The sequence below is a fragment of the Colobus angolensis genome, unplaced genomic scaffold, assembly GCF_000951035.1.
Source record: "Colobus angolensis palliatus isolate OR3802 unplaced genomic scaffold, Cang.pa_1.0 Scaffold218, whole genome shotgun sequence".
Taxonomy (NCBI): Eukaryota; Metazoa; Chordata; class Mammalia; order Primates; family Cercopithecidae; genus Colobus; species Colobus angolensis.
In genome coordinates, this window is record NW_012115355.1 from 4,445,851 (window position 1) to 4,452,241 (window position 6,391).

General features: G+C 37.0%; 1 pseudogene across 1 annotated transcript; it reads right to left on the minus strand.

The window, feature by feature from the left end:
- Nucleotides 1-332: 332 nt before the first annotated feature.
- Nucleotides 333-1,323, minus strand: LOC105512719 (annotated as a pseudogene). The gene has a single exon (XR_001001905.1). The product of XR_001001905.1 is annotated as a protein phosphatase inhibitor 2-like (transcript).
- Nucleotides 1,324-6,391: the final 5,068 nt, after the last annotated feature.

Below are 6,391 nucleotides of genomic sequence, written 5' to 3' on the forward strand. Positions count from 1 at the left end.
TCCTGTTGTTCAATTGTGTTTTGATTTTTAAAAAAAGCAAACCAACGAAATTTATAAGAGGTATTGCCCCATTTAGAGTGCTGAAAATAACTTAGTTTCCCTCTCCAAAGATACTTTTCATCCTCTAAAGCATAAAATGCTATATAATATCTTATGCAAATTAATCAGTGTTTTTACAAAAGTAATGCAGTTTTGGACTGATGATATTACACTGCATTTGTGGTAAAGTACTAAGCACAAGATCAATTAGGCATTTTCAGTCTAATCAGTTTCTAAGGATATCATTTAATTCTTGGCAATATATAATAACTGGTACGATTTTGGTACTTAAATCATAAATTGTGGAGAACAAGAAGAAATGTATTATAGTAACAGGGTTTATATCTAGCAAACAGTTGCAATGTTGAACAAAGCTCTTCTATGAACTTCGTGAATTTGTTTTGCCCTTGGTCACCTGTAGTAGAGCCTTGATTTGATTCTTCCGTCTTCATGCTTTCTCCATCTGCAGTCTTTAACATTTCTTCACCTTTGCCATCATCATATAGATCTTTTGACATTAATTCTCTAGCTAATTTGATATTGAGTCTTTCGTTGTAGTGAAGCTTCCTTTTCATTTCAAATTGTCGCCTTTTTTCTCGTTCCTCAGGTGAGAGGTCACTAGCCTCCTGTCCACTGCTTTCTTGTTCCTGAATCCTATACTTTGGATCCAAGCCTGCAGCAGCAGCTAATTTCTTAGCTAAGATATCTGCTGCTATGGCTTCAGTGGTTTCTGTATCACTACATGCATCTTCACTATCCCCATCTTAACGACAGTAAGGAGTGCTTGGTTCATCTATTTTCATTAAACCATCGGCTTTGTCTGCTGGATGATATGTCGCCAAGATGTTCATTTCTTTCCAATTCTGGGATTTTTTTGCTCCGCTCCTCATCTACACTCCCGCTGGGCTGTTCAGCCGACGCCACCATAGAGGAAGCTGCAGATGTCTTGTTCTTCAGGATCCCTTTGATGGGCCAGTGCGAGGCAGTCCAGGCCGCCATTTCCGGGCGCTCCTGCTGTTGGCTCAGGGTCACCGCTTGGCGTCAGGTCCGGAAGAGAAGAGTCGGGCCCTGGCAGAGACAGTGCAGGGAGTCGCGGAGCCAGCTTAGGGCTAAAGCGGCCGCACCTGCTGTCTCAGAAACGGCTACCTGAGTGGTTGTCACGAAACAACGACCCCAGCGCCACAGCCAGCGCCGGAAGAGTGGCGGCTGCTTGCGGGCCCTTAGCCGCCGGCAGTTCAGCCGCACTAGCCCGGAGACGCCGGCAAGAGCTCCAGCGCTGGATCGACGCCAAGCCAAGCGGGCCCGCTCTCTCAGGATATCTTGCTTTGGTTTAAATTCTATCACACTGGCATCTGTTTCTCACTCCCCTTTGCTTGTTCTTTCTCATTTTATGTGTCAGAAATCTCTTGTGTGTCTAAGAACTCAGACTTCCGACTACTTCTCTATTATTTCTGCACACAGTTACTTATTTCATGCAGTCCAATGCCTGGAAAAGCCATCTGTATGTTTGACGACTGTTGTATCACTTTATTCCGAGTTCTGCTTTTGTTTTTGGCACATCGTAAGTCCTTTTTAAATACTTTGTGAAGAAATACAGAGATGAATGAGACCTAAAATATCAGGTATCTTTATGCAAGGAGCCATCGAGATAGTTATAAGCAGAACCAGTGCCAGTCTTTGGACTTTTGATCTTATATTGAGTCCAAATTAGGAATTCCTTCTTTCATTATTAATTTATTTTTAAATGCATAATTTTTCTCCTAAAAGTGGTGCCTGTCAGATGATTGATGCCTTTATACTTGAATATCAGTCATTAAACATTTCATTTACCGTCAAAATAGTTCTCAGCACTATTAAATCTCTTTAATTTTGAGAATGGATTGAATGACTTGCACTGTCATGGTATGTGGCAATTTGGATGTTATAAAAAATACAGTTGATAGAAAGAGACAAATAGATGACAAATAACATAATATCCCTTACACAAATTTTTAAACAATTAAATTACAGCTTTTATTTTTATTTTGGACTAAGATATAAGTAGTATTAAGTCAGGAATAGTGTGATCTTTGGAAATTCATTTATAACCTCACATTCCTCCTTTGTAAAATGAAAAAAAAAAAGCTTTCTCAGTGAGTTGTAAGGAGTAAACAAAATCGTTTAGAATAGTGTCTGGCATAAAAGAAGCTCTTTGAAAGTTAATAATAATAATTATGTAATCAGTTAATTCAAATTGACATCAAATTAGAATTATATTTATTAAATATATTTGTGATGTCAAGATACACTAATATATCTAAGATTTAAAACTGAATCATAGTTGACTCCTTTTCAATGTTCTTTCCTTTTGTAACAAGTGTGTGGTACTTATGTTAATATTTTTGTTATTGTTTTACTTGAACCATAAAATCACCACATGACTTCAGAATACAGTATTCCTAGCAGCTGTTTCTCACTGCTGATTCACTAACATCTGTTTCTCATTCCTGATTCACAGAACTGGCTGTGGTAAGAAAATAATAATGCATATTAAGCTGATTATTTTACATGTTCTCCAAATCAATCTGTTTCTAGACTACCTCTCTTGACCCACTATTATAGCATATTTTTTGCAAATATCGGGGCATGTCTATAGCTTCTGTAATCATAAAAAAATCATTTTCAGTCTTGGCACTAAAACTATTTGCATATATTCAAAAGAATATTTGATTTTGACCTTCGATTCATTTCCCTATTTTTCAAATTTATCCTTATTGATTCAATTAATTATTTATGAAATGTACTTTTTTCATGCTTGCAATATTTTTTATGTGTTTGACACAAATGTGTAAGTTGTTAATATAAAATTTAGGTTAAGTACATCAAATACTAAGAATTCTAGTTCAATATATGGTGACCTTTAGAGAATTACTTGTGTTAGAAAATACACTGTTAATGAATACTTACTTAGAAAAGCATTGTGTCCTGCTCAAGTGTTGCTTAAATAGAATTTATACAGTAATAGGTCACCTTAAAAAAATATGCCAGATGGTGAAGGAACTGAGGAACAGGTTGAGTTAATGAACAATGCATTGATGATGCTAGGACATTTGTCTGAAATTATAGAGCAAATTGTGGGGGAAAGCACAAGTATGAAGGAGGTTTAATATTCAAAAGGTGTTTTTTTTATTAGTATCAGCAAAGAACTATGTCCTCTTCCAACAATATCTTAAACTAAAAAAGTAGACTAGTGACACAGGACCCCAGTGCTGCTTTGCCAGCTGTGACTTCTGATGTTGGTGATGCCCCTATCCAGGATTGCCCTGGAATTGCCACAGGAGGTACCCCACCCACTTGGTTCAGTGGGCTGCCTTTGATTTGTGCTCCAGGCTGGATCCAGTGCTCACCGTGGGATCCACGCTCAGCCTGCCGCTCAGCCAGGCATGCAGCAACCTGCTTCCACCTTGGGCACCTGCATCTGAAAGAGGGGAATGCAGTGGCTCCCAAGAAACTCGGAGACACCAGCAACTCAGGATCCCCAAAGGGGGTGTTATTCCCACCTTCTGCAGCTCAGTGGACAGGGGTGTGTTAACAGCTTTTTCAGTCCTGTTGCCCAACTCCAGCGTGTGTCTCCTGGGCTGACAGGCCCACCTCTGCTTTCTGTTGTATGGGGCAGTTGCCCAACACTGGCGGAGGACCTTGGGCTAGAGTGCTTCACCCTTTTTCATACCCACATTTGGCAGGTCCCAAGTTCTTGCCCCACTTCCAAGAAGAATGAAGTTACTCTGACAACTGAAGGATGAGCAGGGCAGAGACTTTTATTGAGCGACAGCACAGTTTATAGGAGAGAGGGGACCCAAAAAGGACCACCCCCTACCCAAAGTCCAGTAGCTTGTGAGGTGTCTGAGTCCGACTGTGTCCTTGGTTTTCATGGGCTCAGAATGGAGGAAGTGCATGCTGATTTGTCCATGGGCAGGAGGAAGTGGTGCTGAGTTGGTCCATAGTTGGGTGTGGAAAAAGCACCATCTGACTGGCTGATGGGCATCAAGGAAGTTCCCACTACGGGTCGCAGACTCTACTTGGAACTGGAAGCCCAGCCCCCAGGCTTTAGGCTATCCTTGACTTAATGGTTGGATCCCACCAGGGACCTGCCCTTCCTAGGAACCTGTCTGCCTCCTGCCACCATCAACAGCATCTTTTATAAATGTAAGTTCACAAATACTGCATCTTAGATTGTAACCATTTAGTGCTAGCATTGACTAATTATACACTATAAGAGGAAATATTTTAAGACAGAATTAGTGACTATAGTTAAAAAGTTATAAGTTGAGCTATTATCTGTTTATTTTTGGATAGTGAGGTGTCTTTTTAGTTGCTAAAATTTTTCATTCCAGTTTAATACAATAAACTTAAAAAACTGTTTAGTTAAAATGTATACTCCATCATCTTAATTCAGTTTTTATGTCTCCTCATGCAAGGAGCAAGAGGTTGGTAGACAGTTTAATTCAAATGAGAGTTCAGAAATTAGAAACTTGGAAAAATTGCCAAATAGCTTGCACCAGGCACTCCTTTAAAGTAAGCGTTAAAAAATATCAACTCATCAAGCTGTGTCAACACTTTTATTCTCCTCATTTATTCTTCAAGGCAACTGAAAATCCATGAGATTTGTAAGGTATTGACCATAATGTTTGCATACTCTATGTTTCAATGAAATCCTTTTTTACCTATTATGTAAGTGCTCCCAAAACAAACTCATTATATTCTACATCAAAAATATACTATTTTAATTATGGAAACTTCTTTTAACTTTTCTCTTAATATGCTTAAAGTATTTATTCCATAACTCTAGGTACAATTATATATGTGAATACATTTATATGTTTTAAAGTCTCAGTCATTTTCGTGTTTTATGAGAAAATGAATTGTTTTCAAACTCAGTTTGAAATCTTCATTAAAAATAAAATCTAATGAATTATGTAGTGAAATTCCTTTTAATGTCACTTATATATAACTAGAATTAAAGAATTAAAACAATATTTTCCATGGTTTCAAAAACTATCCTTCTCTTCCACTCCTATTGACATAGTTAGTGAATAAATTACCTAATTTACCATGTTCTCACATAGAAGTGTTGATTTCACCTTTTTGAAATCATGGTCTTCTAGAAAATGGGGAAATGCCAGCATGCTAAAATCAGCAATCTCTATGATGCCATAGGCCTAAGCAGAAAAAAAAAGTCATGATTCCCTAACTTAATTTCTGAATAAAATAAAAATGTATGGAATTGAGAGAGCGTAAGATAGGCAAAAGAGGATTAGAAAAGTTACAGAAAATCCTTGAAGAAGTGACAAGCAAGACAGAGACAGGTCAAAGTAGATTTATTTTTATGTCAGTATTCACTTATAAGTTATGATGGACTTCTAAGCTTACACGTTTAACATATCCCTACTTTTCTCATAAAGTCATGAAGCATGGTTTTATTTGACTATAATTAGTTTGGAGAAAACGTGATTTGAGAAATGATCTCTTTTACATAATGGTATTTTATGGATAATTAATGTTCATAACATTAGATTTTTAAGAAAGCAAATAAAACAATACTAACATCTGTTCAGATCCACATTTTAACATAACAGTTTTCACAGATAGTTTGTGATTTTGCTTTTCAAATATCCAGGGAAGTGGATACGTTGTGTTTATATGTGAAATGACATACAGTTACTTTAAGATTTTAGAGAATATGATAAATGAAGAATTAAAGAGTCTCATTTTCCAGCTTCTAATGTTCCCTTGAAGAGAATGCCTAAGGTAAAAGCAATGTTAGATTTTCACCTCATTTCACTGATGCAGTGGTAATTCACAGAAGTGCCTCTGTAAGTTGAGAAAGTATATCCAGGTGTATACATTTGAATGCATTTGAGCATTTGGTTTTTACTTCAAGCTGCATTTTTCCTTTATATCAGAAAACCTTTGAGACTTAAGTGGTTAAATGAAGAATAATTAGAAGCAAGGTAAGATTGAATAAGCATAACCTAAGTAGAGAATGATGCCTCAACACTTTCTGTTAATGAATATTTATGTCCTTTTACTCCTTGTACAAACACATATTTCTGTGCATATTCAGTTAGCTTTAATACTTTAAATAAAATTTTAAAAGGTTTAATTTTAATACATAACTTTTGCTTAAAATACATTTTTATTTAAATTATTTATTCCATTGTACACATCATAACATTTTACTTTAGATTATGGATGGTTCCATAATGTTTGGTTAAGAATTTATTTCTCGGCCGGGCGCGGTGGCTCAAGCCTGTAATCCCAGCACTTTGGGAGGCCGAGACGGGCGGATCACGAGGTCAGGAGATCGAGACCA